The following is a 14866-nucleotide window of genomic DNA, read 5'->3' as shown; positions in this document are numbered from 1 at the left end:
ATTACTTGATATGGCCCCTTCCAACGTGGCTCCAAACACGACTTCCTAACGTGTTTCTTGACAACAAGCCAGTCACCAGCTTTCAGGTTGTGACCTGGATCATTTAGCGGTGGCAGTGTGGTTGCTTCCACCTGGTGAGAGAAAGAGCGGACCACGTCAGCCAGACCCTTGCTGTAGTCCAACACCATATCATCCGTGAAATTCACAAGAGCATTTGCAGGCACTGCAGGCAGTCTTATAGCTCGGCCCATGAGAATTTCATGAGGAGACAATCCTGTCTTCTTGTTGGGTGTATTTCACATTTACATTAGCACCAAAGGCAATGCATCAGGCCATTTCAAATTAGTAGCTGCACACATCTTTGCCATTCTCGACTTGAAGGTACCATTAATTTGTTTCACTAATCCAGAGGCTTCAGGGCGGTAACTACAATGCAGCTTCTGTTCGATGTTCAATGCTGCGCACAATAGCTTAACCACCTCATTGTTGAAGTGACTTCCTCTATCTGATTCTAAAGAGATCGGGAACCTGAAATGTGGTATCAATTCCCTACGCAGCAACTTGGCTACTGTGAGGCTGTCATTTCTACAGGTAGGGTATGCTTCAATACAGTGACTCAAGATACACACAATCACTAACACGTATCTCAAACCTTCACACACAGGCATCTCAATAAAATCCAATTGCATTCTGCTAAATGGACCTCCTGCTCTCCCAGTGTGGCTCAAATTCACCACTGTCCCTTTCCCCACATTTATCTGCTGACAGATGTTGCACCTGTGATAAATCACTTCTGCAGCTTGTCTGAATTTTGGGTTAAACCAGTCAATTTTAAACAACCTGATCATGGCATCTCTTCCAATATGTGCTTGACCATGGTAAAACCTTGCAAACTGTGACAAGAGACTGTTCGGCAAAACCATTTTCCCCTCGTCTGAGACCCACAAATCATCTGGTCTTTGTACACATTGCATCTTAACCCAAGAACACTTCTCATCCCTGCTGGCACGTCCCTACAACAATTTCAATTCTTCCAATGTGTCAACCACCCTCAAAGCATAACCTGTGCATGTCTAATTTTCGGTTTCAGGTAACAATTCCCACTGATCCTTGAATGATATACAGTTCAATGTGCAAAACCTTGCGACTTGATCCGCATATCCATTTCCCATTGAGACAAAGTCTTGTGATTTCACATGAGCGCTGCATTTCACCACAGCAATTTCATGAGGTAACTGAATTGCTTTCAACAGGAAACCCCTCTTGGACCATAGCTGGCCAAAATCATGGACAATTCCAAATCCATACCTGCTGTCAGTATAGATAGTTTCTTTTAGTTTGTCAGCGGCATGGCATGCCCTAGTAACAGCAACCAATTCAGCCACTTGAGCAGAGTATACTCTTTCAAGCCAAGATGCTTCCAAGATACCAGTGATTGTACACACAGCGTATCCGGCCCTCAGTACTCCTACTGAGTCTCTCAGGCATGAGCCATCAACAAAGATAATGTAGTCATTCTCTTCCAATTGGGTATCTTTAATGTCAGGTCTCGGTTTGGTGCACAGTTCTGTTACCTCAAGACAATCATGTTCTACCTCATCAGCATCATCAACCTCTGTATTTTCATTTGGAAGCAAAGTTGCCAGGTTCAGCACTGTACATCCTTTTAGAATTACATTTGGTGACCCCAATATAATCGTTTCATATTTCATCAATCTTGCATTTGTCATGTGCTGTGTCTTGGTACGGGTTAACAAAATCTCAACTGAGTGTGGGACCATGACTGTTAAAGGATGTCCCATCACTATGCCTTCGCACTGTGTAAGGCTTTGACTAACTGCTGCTACTGCACGCAGACAGCCCGGTAAGGCTGCTGCGACTGGGTTCAAAGTAGCTGAAAAATATGCTACTGCTCGGTTTGCACCTCCATGGACCTGTGTCAAGACAGACAAGGAACAAGCATCACGCTCATGACAAAACAGGACAAAAGGCTTCGTGTAATCAGGCATACCTAAAGCTGGAGCCCTGCACATACACTCTCTCAACTCAATGAATGCCTTCATCTCTGTCTCTGACAAGGTTAGAACGTCTGGCCCATCTTTAACCTCCTTAACAGTCAGTCTCAATAATGGCTTGGAGATAACTGAGAAGTTCGGGATCCACTGACGACAGTAGCCCACCATTCCCAGAAACATCCTAACGTCTCTCCGGGATGTTGTGGGATTCATCTGCAACATGGCAGTCACTCTTTCCTTGGATATTTTCCTCGACCCTTTCTCAATTAGATGACCTATATATTTCTGACAGTACTGCAGCTTCTTTGGGAACACTTTATGCACATTCTTTCCCAAATGGTTCATTAAGGCAATAGTATCATATCTGCAGTCATCTCTTGGTTTGGAGGCAATTAAGAAATCGTCAATGAACTGTACAAGAGTCGAATTAAAGGGCAATTCCAATGATTCCAAATCCTTCTTCAATATCTGATTGAAGATGGAAGGTGATTCCGAAAACCCTTGAGGAATTCGACACCAACTGTAAACCTTGTCCAGGAATTTGAAACTGAAGAGAAATTGGCTCTCCTCATGAAGAGGCACAGAAAAGAACGCTTGGGATGAATCATACAACTGTAAACCATTCTGCATCACATGGAACCTGTTACATAATCACAGCTGGATTCGGCACTACTGGGCAACATTTCACCACTATGTCATTGATCTTTCTCAAGTCTTGGACAATTCGAACTTTCCCACAAGGCTTTCTCAGTCCCATTATTGGTGAATTACATGGACTGCTCATCACTTCTTTCAAGAACCCTTGCTTCACAAAGTCTGCAATTATCTGTGTCACCTGTATAAGGACATCTTGAGTCATATGGTACTGTGGTATTTGGGGAAACACAGCATTAGGCTTCACTCTGACTTTGACTGGATCTACTCCTTTTATCAGACCCACTTCCTTTCCTGTCAAGTCCCACACTTTCTCTTTTACTGTCCCCTGCAAGTCTGCTGACAGATCAGTCACTGTGAACATCGGGAAGAAGCTTATCAGGGGGTACTCCTCATCTGTGGTCTCCATCTCTGGCTCTGAGATCTGTCCGTCATTCCCTTCATCATCACTGTTTGTCTGCACCTCATTTCCTTCATTAGAACAGGTGATAGAACACCTCGTCTTGCATAGTAAGTCTCTTCCCAGTAAGGACACGGGACTTGAGCCACAGACCACAAACCTGTGCAATCCCTGGAAGGTACCAATATCAACCTGAACCGGATCTGTAATCGGGTTAGTCAGGAGCTGGTTTGCCACTCCTACTACCTTTATTGTACGTCCCGAAAAAGGCAACTTTGGAACCTCTGCACTTCTGACTATAGAGCGTGTAGCTCCTGTGTCAACCCAAAATGAGACCTAGTGACCCATCACCTTCCCTTGCACGTAAGGTCTCCTCTGATCTGCTTCTAGGGACGCTGCAAGCCTGCACTCCTCACTATCTGAGCTGTCATCCAACCATTCATCGTTTATTCCATTCTCACCACGCAATGGGAACTGTTGTACTGCATTATTTTGACTCATTCCTTGACCTGTGACATGTTGAGGAAGCATCACCTTTTGCTGTCCCATTGGTGCTAAGGGCAACTGCATTTGCTGTCTAGGTACCATGGGAATCTGCTGTTGCACTTGCTGCATCTGCACTGGTTGCACACGTGGCATCTGCACTTGTTGCATGGGTTGAAAACCCTGCATCTGAACCATGTTATTCTGAAAGTTCTGATTCGGACCCTTCATTCTTGGTCCTTTAACATTTTGAAATGCATTGGCGTCATTGCTTTGTTGAACAACACTCTCCTGCACCATCATTACACATTCCCGCTTCCAGTGTCCAACGCCCCCGCAAGCATGACCAGGTAACATCTTCTTCATCCCTTGCACATCATTTTGAACTACTACAGTATTTGAATCTGGACCACGGTTCACAAAAACTCCTCGACCTCTGCCTCTCACTTGCGCCTGTAACATCCCATTTCCTTGCAGCTGTTGCACCATCTGCTGTATACCATTTCCTTGCATCCTTGCTTGAGCTGCCTTCATTTGCCTCACCATCACTTTTTCTTTCAACTTTCTCTGCTTTAACTCAATCTCGTCACTACAGTATTTTGCATACTGTAACACCTCATCAATCGGCTTCGCTTACCAACAGATCAAATGATTCTTAATCATCTGACTAATCTCAGGTTTCAATCCTTCAACAAACCTGAACACTAGGTGATTCATGTCCTTTAGCTCTATGACCTCTGTACCACTGTAGTGCTTGAACGCCTTTAACAACCTCTTGAAGTAGGCATGTATCGATTCCTTAGCCTCCTGTGCCGTTAGATCAATCTTTTGCCAATCAATATTCTGCGGTGACACTTTCTGCTTCAAAAAATCGATCACCTTAAAGTAGTACCTCATCACTTCAGGAGACGGGGCTCCTGTGACTTTGTCCCTTGCCGGTTCTGCTGTCAGCCAATCCACACTTCTCTTACACTCAAGCCACAAGTCAGCTGGAACTATAATCTCAAAAAGCGTGTTCAAGTCTTCCCAAAGACATTTGCAAGCTTCACAAACCTGTCTGTTTGTTGATACCACTCTATCGGCTGCTCCCTCATCCTGGAAAAGTCATTTGTGAATGACAAAATGTCGCCTCTCGACCATGGTACAGGGACTAGAACCCCTCCAGCTGTTTCTCTCATGGTAACATCTTTACTGTACCCGTATCCGGCACTGCTTTCGCCTGCTGCTGTTCCGGACAGCCACTTTTCCTTTTATCTCATCTCTCTTTGCCCATCTGCCTTCCCGCTTCTCTAATGCTCCCCAAACTTGCGAACTCTGTAGTATTTCTTTAGGGTGTGCCTTCATCCCAGTAGACCTCATGTGATCAAAATCCTTAGGTTCGAAGTCTAACCTATAACTCCTCTTCAGATGTTTGGTGTTGTCTAAATCTATGTCGTATTTATCTGCCAAATTCGCTAACCTCTGGTGCACCTTGCTCACCTCTTTGGTTATCTTTGGGCACAAATATCTCAACTCTGCCTCAGTGTACGACTCCAGTCTGTTCACTCTCATGCTCCCCTCTACTAGCTCAGCTGCTTTCAAGCCCAACCTCACAAAATTCAGGTACTCTTCTCTTTCCGACCACTCTGCTGTCGCAGGAGTTGTCTGTGGAGAATTTAGCTTGTCCAGCCATTCATTCAGTTGTTGCGCAGTTCAACCTTGCAACAAGATATTTCCAGCCTGTATCATAGGTGTTTGTGACACATTCGCACTTGGAATCTGCGGAGTCAGCAGTCCCAAACCTGACTGTCTCAAGGTATCCAGAGGAACCCCTATCAGACTGAAGTCTAACAGGACCTGGACCTTTCTACTGTCTGTTCTATTGGAGTTATTCCTTGAGAGCTCCCTACGAACCCTCCTCTTGTCATCTCATGGATCATTACTCCCTGATCACATACGCTAGGCTTCGCCTGCACATACAAAGGAACTGGTGGACCAACTGTAACAGGTAAGGATATGGCGGCTGGCGCCTGCCTGCTTCCCAAACCCTGCGGAGCATTAACTCCCATAGTCTGATTCATTACGGGTGCTGTGACAGACTGCGATCCTGTGACCCAAGTGCAATTCGGCAACAATTGTTGCTGTGCCTGAGGCAGTAAAAGTGGAGTTGGCTCAATCTGCACTACCTTTGATCTCGTATATGCTTGATCAGGTGGCACCATCAAGTTCGTAGTTGTTTCTAATATCGGGAAATCAGGGTAGAGCCTCTGAACTGGTGGTGGCTGCAACTGCGTCTGCATCTCTGGAGCAGTAGACACACTGACACTATTCTGTATTGGAGCTGGTGTAGCAACCGCATTTACCTGTACCTGGTTTGTTGTTCCCTGGTTTTGCATCAAATTTATAGGACTTGCACTAGTACTTGGTCTATTGTCATCTATGGCATATGGTGGTGGTCGATCATGTAACAACTGATTAAGGAACTCATCATCATCTGAGTCATCTGCATCTGCCCAAGAATTCTTAGTCATCTTTGCTTTCCTAGAGCCCTTATCCGTCTTACAGATGGCTTTACCCCCTTGCGCTTCACTTTCTGGAGTTATTTCTTGAAACATTTGAACTCCGTCTATTATTTCACCTCTCCACATCCTGTGCTCATTATCCCACCTGGCATCCACACCCATCCTTCTCACTCAATTTGCACCACTGCTTTGGCCAAAGACATGGGGTGACTCCCCTCTCCTCCATTACAGAATAAGCCGGCGTATCCTCGGGCAGCGTAGGCTCCCCCACACTCGCAGTAATGTACACATCTCCCCTCAAAGCACTCCTTAAAGCCTTGAAAAACTTCATTTTTGTGTCTTTTATTTTGTTTACAATCGAACCAGAAAGTGACTTTAATTCCCAGAACTCTCTTCGCCTACCCTCTCAACCAATTGCCTCTCACAGACGGCTGCCAATCCGTGCGCGACCCTTCTCACTAACCGACCTATCCCAGCGCGGCTCCCATGACGTCACACTCACACACACTGCGGCTGACAAAGTCTTGCGGCTTGTCTCCCTCACTGCTGACCCACGCAGAAAACTAATGCAATATATTGCGAGCAATGACAAAAACTCAAATTTGCCGGTTTACTACAGGAAGGGTAACACAATCGCTTCAGAACATTACAGAGATTTCACTTTAAGACTTGGCCGCTAATCACTCCTTCTCAGATCCCGCACTTGCAAGCAGAATTTGACCCGCAAATTCTACTCTCGATTTGTCAATGGTTCGTCCTAGTGCACTTTAGAACTCGCCAAATCTCCATCGAAGGTTTTCATTCACTCATTTTGACTCAAACTCAACTCATCAACCACGCCCGATTGACCTATTAAACCCCGCAAATTACAACATATACGAAGTGTCTCATATGCTTATCAATATACTCCGGAGTCTTAGACCACGCAGGGTCCGTACATCACCAACAACCAAGTGGACAATTTTGAGCACAAAGCGCCACACTCACATGAAGTTCGCCGACTTCCCTACTCTCATACTGCGGAGTACGCACACTCCTACTAAAACATCACCTGGCCTAAAATTCTCGGAAACCCCACAATTCACCTGCGGTATGCATAAGCTGTGCAAGCGCAAACCCTACGTCACTCACTCTATCATTAGAATGCCGAGAACATACCCAACTCACTTCGGAAAGCTCTGAGATTCCGGGAAAGTCATTTGGGACTTAGGAGCACATCATCTCTCCAATTTGCATTATCTCAAAAACATTTTTCCAAACAATGGTCCCTCGTCAAGTGTAACTTTTCTAACTTGACATTCTACCCATTGAAGACGTCAATCACAGGAGCCAATAAACTACGTGAGAACTGTCTTAGGTGAAAATTCTAGTGAGGTGTGTGATAGATCATTGGACGGAGATAACGATGCAACAAATATTGCCCAATTGGAAATTAGAGGCTTGTTCGACAAGATTAATATAACGAAGTGACACAAAGAGAAATCAGCCATTCTACGCCATTCTTCTTAGTTAACCATTACTGAGTCATTATAGGGACATTCTTGCTGTTACCCTGACATTCTGCCTTGAGACTTTGCTGTTCTGATACTTTAAACCATCCTCACCTTTCTTGCCTTGCCTGATACTTACTTCTCCTCTTTATGAGGGAAGAGCCTTTTGCCCTACCCTGCTGAGATTTTGCTGTTCTATCCTGGCTGATGGCGAATCGACTGATGTCCTGAGGACGAAGACTGACACTGTATGCCGCCCCATGTAGATGGGTAACTATATGATAATGAATTGTAATTGTCTGTTTGCCTTTTCTTTCTAGGTACCAACTGCTCTTTTAATAGAGGCCCTAGTTAGATGTTTTCCAAATTCTTGTTGCTCAGTTGTTTTGCATGAAGCCCAACATGCTGATGCTAATTAGAGGATAGTTAAGGAGTTCACTAATACTGGGTGCAAATAGACAAATGACTGGATCTTTGCTTTGTTGAATAATATGCTAATGATACTCTGCTAAAGTTGATTCACTCCAACATGCTACTATTGAATTCCTTTTTTTACTTTTCGTGTCCCCAAAATTGGACACGGAAAATTCCTGTTTTAGTCATCATGTAAAAAGTGAAATATAACAAGATCAATTTTTCTTTCCAGTGCAATAAGATGAAATTTACATTAGTATTGTGTGATGTAGAATAGGGGTTATACATAATCTAAAGTCTCAAAATCAAGTTGTAGTGCCTGCCGTGATTCATTCATATTCCTTCCCAAGATGATACCAAACGAGGATTTTGGACACAGGTTTTTGGAAGCGGGTCCCCAATGCTTTAGAGTCAAGTTATGTTAAGAGATCATATATCTCTTATTAAAAAAGAAGCTAACAGTACATGCTAATCCACACTAGGAGAAAATATTGTTATGAACTGGGTATAGTATTCTATAGGTCCTGACATAATCATATGTAAGTCTTGTAAGTGTTTGGATGGGGTTAACCGGACGACTGGCGTAGGAGATGATGTCTGTTATTCTGATCTGGCATAGACGATTGATGAGAGTGTGGTGGAAGACCGTGCCAAAGACGATGGAAAGGTCGAGCAGGATCAGGGTAGCTGGCATCCTTTCTCTGTAATTGATTAAAGTAATACTATTGTTTATTTACATCTTACAATTCAAATAAATCATTATTTAAAATTAGAAAAGGACCATCAAGTTTCCACTGAAAGGTATATTGTCTCCTGTCAAATACAACTATCTTCATTTTGCAAATATTTACCAACAAATTATTCTGAATATTTTAAATGTTCAGGGCTTGAAGGGCAAGTTGCATAGGAAGTTTGACCAATATTGAAGGAAACGCATATGCTGTAATTTGAAAATAGAGTATATTTTCATTAAAAACATGAAACCAAAATGCCCAAAGTGCAATATGGGGAGCCAGAGATTAATTTTTAAACATTTAAGTGAAAATAGCTACCAAAAAGGCATTAAGTAAAATGTCTATAGACATGGCAAAACATGGCAAAACGTGACCTAAATGCGATTTCAGGACCAAACTATGAAGCACATGTGAAATACAACAAACAGGTCCATCCAAGTCAAGGATTTTATCTTCTGACTTAGGGAGTGATTTAGATCATGGCTAGGGGTTACTCAGTCACAACAGTGATGGATATCCCGCCCGTCAAAATCTCAGCTCTGGTCTAGTAGATTCTGTTTAACTGGCAACTTCAGGAAACGGGGCTCTGGCATCTTGTGTCCTTGCAGCCAACTGACCCTTGGAGTCAATTTCCCCCTCCTGGATACATGTGGAATAGGTCTAGCCCTTCTGGCCTCCACATAGGTTATAGAAAGCAGGCAACAGTCCTCATCTTATTTTCCAGAGGTCCAGAAAGTGCTCTGAGGACCTGTGGATAAGGTGCCTTTGGAGGGACGTGACACCTGGAGACTTCCTAAACAATTAGGGAAAAGTTCCTAGAGGCAATCCTCTTACTTTTGCAGCACATCCTGTTTGCCTTACTGCAAACTATCCCACATTTCATCATTTAAATGAAAGTCCAACATGGCACAGCCATTCTGCCCTTGAAGTGAGCTTGTTTGCCAGACAGGGATGTGTCTAGAGAAATGCGCACTCCCCCCCCTCCTAAGATAGACCAAGTTGGCTGTGGGGCCAGCTTTCCCTCCTAGTGGAACAGAGTTTGGCTGACTAGTATGTGCACAGGCATCAAAGAGTTTTCACTTGCAGAGTCTATGCTTACACCAAACTATGGCCCAGATTTAAGAGGGCCTAGCACCTGCTTTCACCACACTAGCACCCTTTCTTTATTTTTATGCTAATGCGTCCCAACAAGGCCAAAATCGCCACACCAGATTTACAAAGTGGCACAATGCATGCATTGCGCCACTTTATAACCCCTTGCGCCACATTATGCCTTCGCAAGGAGGGCTTTCCTCCATTAGGTGGGGTGAAAAAAATGGCACAAAGAAATTAAAAGATTTCTTTGTGCCATTTTTTTCGGCATTTTTAATGCAGGCTCAGAGCAGGCTCAATGGGCTGCGATCTACTGTTCAGGGTTAGTGCCAAACATTCTGGCGCTAACTCTGAGCAGTACAGCTTCAACAATTCTGACACTAATGCCCCCTACCCTGCGCCATGGTGCACCATATTTTAAATATAGGCGGGCACTAAGGGGTGGTAGGAAAGTGGTGCTGCACTGGGTGGTGCGCCACTTTTCTTAAATCTGCCCCTATGAATGGGCATCTCTCACCTCTGCCCCTTTCCAGCTGTTGAAGTTTCTGGAACCTCCCTGACTTTCCTTTCTGAGCTTATAGAGATCACATGTCCTACAACCGAGCCCATTCTGGCACCAGGGCTAAGCCATTGTTCAGGTCTTTTCACATCTTTTTAAGGTCAATCACTGTCTGGGTTGCTGCCAGCAGGCTAATATAAACTAACTACTAGAAGCTTTAGGTAGTGAAAAGGTCACAATTATTTTGCTAAATACTTATTGTATTCTAACCTCATCAATGAGTTATGTTTTAATAAATATTAAAAATAGACTTTAAATAATGATTATAGCTGTTTCCTGTTAAAAGTTACAGATTACTGGTTTTAATCTGTACTTTGACGTTTCCCAGGATCCGGCTACAGCCCTGCCAGTAAATGTTGATTTTGGGGGCTAATAACCAGATGAGCTTGCCAACTTCAATTTTGCATATGTTGTACTTTTATCAGGCACCCTTACCTTATAGACAACAAGATGTTCTTAGGAGTGACATTTTACTAGTTAAAAGGAAGTTTTCTTACCTGTCAAATATGGGGTTATGTGCACAGGGTTGACAGCAGGTTTTTAGGCTGCTGCAGTCATCAGACTATACATGGTAGGCTTGAAGCCACGTTTTACAGATGATCCCTGGGTATGGCACAATAGGTGCATTTATTTTCTATGGTCTGGGTGCATTTTCTACACCATATACTGGGGGCTTTTAGGCAAGTAAAATATGTCAAGCAGGGGTAAGCCAGTTTATCCATGTTTAATGGGGAAGCACATGCCCTTTAATGTTTTTACTAGGGGTAAAGTGTACATAGGTCTACGTCCAGCAAAAATAGGATCTATAAACTGATGGAAAATCTGGGTTGAACCTGAAGAAAAGGTGAATTTACTACATCCTTTATCAAGCACTGCTAAGTAATCCAGGAAACATGGATATGCTCTGTTTTCTAGTGCATAATGTCATTTGTACCAGCATATCAACAGTTAATATATGTAAAGGCTTGTAGTCTCTGGGGAATTATTCGGGGTCACATTGGAGGTTTCCTGTGCCTTCTTCAAGATCTCTCAATAGGATTTTGACATAAAGCTGTGGCTCGCAAAATGAGGAGTGCAAGAATCTGTCCCTGCTATGGAAAGAAGCAGCCCACTTTTTATACAGGGACTCTAAAAGTAGACCTCACCATGCTTCTGGAACAATCCTTGTTTCCTGGCAAGAGATAAACAAAAGCATTATTTGTTTTACCATGAATGATGAATCATCTTAGAAGACATTTATTGCTTCACCGTTATGCACCAAAGCCCCTGAGGAACAGACCTCCTTGATTAATCATTTGACATAGCCTTTTAAAATCTCTAATCACATTTTCCCTACTTCTGCTCCTCCTATGTTAGTAATAATTCCGTAAAATTTGAATATTTTTCTGTAGAATGGGGAAGGGCACCACTTGTGTTTCCATTTTCTTCAAATACCAAACCAACACCCCAGATGCCACTTCTAAAGAAGCATATATTGATTTAAGCATGTTAAAAGTTGAAACTGAGACAGAAAGTTCATTATTATTACCAGCCTTGTTTTTGTGGCAAAACGTTGGTCTCAGAGAAAATGAGTTATGATTGGTGTCTCATGTGTCAGGAAATTATGGCCCTCATTACAACCTTGGCGGTCTTTCAAAAAGACTGCCGAGGCTGTGGGAGACAGAATATCGCCAGTGCCGGCGGTATTTCTGACTCCCTATTATGACTTTTCCGCTGGCCCACCGGAAAAGTCACATCAACATTGCTGCTGGCTCGTAATAGGACCGGCTGCAATGCTGATGTGCAGCGGGTGCAGTAGCACCCGTCGCACATTTCACTGCCTTAAATTCGGGCAGTGAAATGCGTGACGGGGCTATGCCTGGGGCCCCTGCACTGCCCCTGCCAATGGCATGGGCAGTGCAGAGGCCCCCAGGGGCACCCCAAGTCCCCTTTTCCGCCAGCCTTTCCATGGCGGTGTTTACCGCTGTGGCCAGGCTGGCGGTCAGGGGCTCATAATACCCAGGGCAGTGGTGCTTGCAGAGTGGAGGGGCCGGCGGTATGGCTGTAGCTATTGCACCACGGTCATAATAGCTGGGGTAACACTGCCAGCCTGTTGGCGGTGTTACCGCCAGCTTACCGCCGACCGCCAGGGTCGTAATGAGGCCCTATATTCTTCACATATTAATTTCCCCAGTATAAGCTGCAAGATGATCCGAAAAAATTCTATCATGGATATTATTTAAAACCAAATTCTTACTTAGTACTGATACTCATGACCCAGTTCAATAACTAGGAAAAATGAATGTGCAGGGATATCCACTTGTACATTAGTTTCCAACTTATCAAGTTGTGTAATCAAGTTGGTAAAAATGTGGACTTGTCCTCAATAGCTACATTTTTATTGCCATTACAGACAATAGATGTTCTGTTTAACCTTATCTTATCTACAGGTTTTTACCCCTCACTCGAAAAGTCTGTTGCAGCTTGTGGTACAGTTTCACATCACATTTGTTATTTCTCACAGTTAGTGCTGTGATTAAGATCTTGTGTGATGTATTGTACAAATTAAAACGAGAAAGCCAGAGGTCTGAGTTTTAGAAAAAAAAGATAACGTTATCTTACCTGATTGTAATCAGCAGCAGGGCCAGTCTCCAACCTTCTGGCCTGATGATAGAACAATGTCTCAGTGCACTTCACTGCAACTCATACAATCCCATTGCTCTGTTGTTTCTCCCTGTAGTGTCCTGGGCCCTAGGCCCACATGCTAAATAAAGGACGACACAGACACAGTGTGTAACTGTACTAAACTGGCCCAGGGAGTGTGCCCCCAGCCCCTTTCATTAGCAGTTGTCACATCACTTGTGATGCCTGTGTTGGATGAGTGTGGGGCGGGTGTAAGACCAGCCCTCGGGGAGTGACAGGAAACAGCTACATATCCAGCCAGGCACTACATCCCTCTCAAAATCCTAATGAAAGAATAATGAGTGCGACCTGTGGGGATAAACAAAACAAACTAGACACCACTGAGTCTGTCAGTCTCTAGAAGCAATCAGCACGACAGCAATGAATGAGCAGATAGGTGCAGCTAGCGGCACCTGGACATCACTGCTCGCATTCATAATTGTACCAGATGATTCTGGACATGAACACGGGCGTGGATTGAGTCTGTTGATTGGATTGAAGTGTACCCAAGCAATGTTTGTCAGTCCCACCTGCTCTCATGGTGGTTTGGTTGATGTCAACAGTTCAAAATGGGGTGCATTAGGAGCATTGGCAGAGCCCACTGCAGAGCTTTCTCTTGGGTTGTCTTGACTCTATGAAGGAGAACCTTGTAAGGACTGGGACGGCATCAATAATGTTTGTATGTCTTCCTCTGAGGCCCAGGTGCCTCCCGGTACCTGTCCGTAGAGCAGCTTCAGACCAATCTCTTGTGTGGGGATCCCCATGTGGCCCTTTCTGGGGCTGCCAACAGAGCCATGGCCAAGTTGCTCATGCAACCACAATGGTAGATGACTCATGGCTGACTCAGGTGTACCCTGGGGTTAGCAGATAGAGTCTGGATGATTTGCCCCTCATGGTGGCAGGAGTGCCCCCTTGGGCTCTTGGTGGTTTGCAAATGTAAAACCCCACCATTGTGACAAGATGCTCCTTTTGGTGGTTATGGTGATGCGTATGGTATCACAGTGTTAGTGCAATTAGACAACCTGTACTCTAGGTGATTGGGACTTTCAAGGGGGGGCGGTGACTGAAGGAACCTCACATCCACGTAGCTCAGTGTGCTGTTAATGCTGTTCTTCTCTTATGGCATGTGCAGTTCTTAGCAGGGATCCCATCATCCATCAAGCAACTGGTGATCGCGGCTGGATGGTCGCGCTGGAAACATAGGGCAGATACGTGGTTTACGCATATGTGCGGCTTACTTCCGGTTCTCCTACTGGACTGTTGCCAATGATGCCGCTTCACATCAGTGACTTGCTTGTGTCAGTAGGTGCACTCTCATGTTGTGGCACAAGTCCTCGGTCTTGTCACCCTTGATTATTTCTCCTGCACACCTGTGGTCATCAGGATCTTCAGTGTGACAGGTCTTCTCAAACACCCTTCTCTCTTCTTTTTTCAGCTCTCTTTTACAATGTGGCAATATGCCATGCGTCACATGTGCTCTCCTCTTCTTCTGGTGCCAGGTGGCATCAGACCATGTGATGCATGTGTTCCTTTCTTCTTCGGGTGTGAGGTAGCTCCAGGCAAGGGCTCAGCGGTTCTCTTCACCTTGACCTCTTTATAGGCTCATCCTAGAGGACTTAACTCTTCTCTTTAGGGTGGTGTGGGATCCACCCACACTTTGCACATCCCCTTCTGAGGGATCTTCTTGAGCCTTTGCTCTATGGGTGGCAGGTAACCGTCTTTCTGCCTCCTCTTCGCTCGAGGCACAGTGCTTGCACCTCAAGGCTTCCTTTCACTGCGCTTGGTCCTGCCTAGAGTCATGTACACCTGGCAGGGTTGGTCACTCAGTGCGACGTTCTCAGTGATGGGCCAGTGGTAGTCCAT

At 44.6% G+C, this 14866-nt stretch overlaps 1 protein-coding gene across 4 annotated transcripts in view; it reads left to right on the top strand.

Moving 5' to 3' along the window:
* The window catches only part of DMD (dystrophin), a 6960831-nt gene that overhangs the window by 387425 nt on the left and 6558540 nt on the right, over positions 1-14866 (top strand). The gene's annotated exons all lie outside the window — the stretch shown is intronic.

This window comes from Pleurodeles waltl, chromosome 8 (genome assembly GCF_031143425.1).
Source record: "Pleurodeles waltl isolate 20211129_DDA chromosome 8, aPleWal1.hap1.20221129, whole genome shotgun sequence".
NCBI lineage: Eukaryota > Metazoa > Chordata > Amphibia > Caudata > Salamandridae > Pleurodeles > Pleurodeles waltl.
Note: the sequence above shows the minus strand (reverse complement) of the source record. Positions and strands in the feature narration are given on the sequence as shown.